Raw genomic sequence first — 1,182 nt, forward strand, 5'->3', positions numbered from 1 at the left:
CTGCTGGCCCCAGAGAGGCTGCAGGGATGTCTGCTGCTTTACTTTCTTAAATGGCAGCAAATTATGGCAGTTAAGAGCCTACCAGGAGAAAATGAGCTCTTAGGGCAGCATTTCATGTCTTGTGTGCAAGGCTTTATTGGATTAACTTTGTAGTAGAGCTGCTGCACACTTCCCTTGCTGGAGCTTAACTGTGATAAAAACTTTACAACCATATTTTTGTCACACAGATGACTTGCATAAAATAAAGTAATAATAAAGAAATCTTTAGATGTATTAATATCATCTGAGCTTTGGCAAGCCTGCAAAGCAGACTTTTTCTCAGTGATCTCTCCCTCTTTATCTCAATGCTGCACTCTTCTCAGTGTTGAGTATGTGACTCTCTTGTTTCCTGATTATTTTCCAGGTTGGGAACAGTGCATTTCCTCTCCCACACACCCCTTTGCCACGTACAGGTGCTGGAAAAGACACCCCCAGTGCCACCTCAACTCTTCAAGTGAAGCCTTCTGCCTCTCTGGGTACCTGCCAGCCCGTGGGAGAGAGACTTGCATACTTTCAGCTACTTCCCATTATTGACACATTAAGTTAATAACTGACTCAAGAGTTCATCTACAAATGTATTTTAGGGCTGCTCTTGGTAAATTTTTTCTCCTCTTGGCCATAAAGCTCTTGTTTTCTGTAATTCCCTTCCTGTATCTTCCCATCACTCTAAGCCCTTTGAGCACTAAGATGTCAGGTTTGAAACAGGCACTGTACCCTCAGCCTCTCCTCCCTTACCTGCTGATTATTTCATTTTTTCCCCACTGTCCTCTATCCCTACTTTTGTTGTTTGCAAAGAAAAAAAGGCTTTTCCCCTCCCTCTCCCTCTTCACAGCTCCCACCATCTGTCTCTCTACAAATACAAAGCTTTAGGGGAAATGATTCACTAGGCTGCTAGCTCATTACTCACATTCTTCCCATCATGGTTTCTGTCCTTGTAGGATGCTCTGACTAATGTAAAGATCAATGAATCCTGGGAATTGTTTTTCAATTAAAAAATAAAAAGGAAAAAGAATGTCCCAGCAGTTCAAGAGATTGAGCTCTCTGTACTTCCTACATACCAGTGCTCAGTTTCTCTCCCTGGCTCTGCTAGCATTGTTTTTCAGCAAAGGACCACTGAAACAGAAGAATAGAAATGATCACTGG

Source organism: Melanerpes formicivorus, unplaced genomic scaffold (assembly GCF_026170545.1).
Source record: "Melanerpes formicivorus ecotype bairdi unplaced genomic scaffold, bMelFor1.0.p_v2 SCAF_50, whole genome shotgun sequence".
NCBI classification, from domain to species: domain Eukaryota; kingdom Metazoa; phylum Chordata; class Aves; order Piciformes; family Picidae; genus Melanerpes; species Melanerpes formicivorus.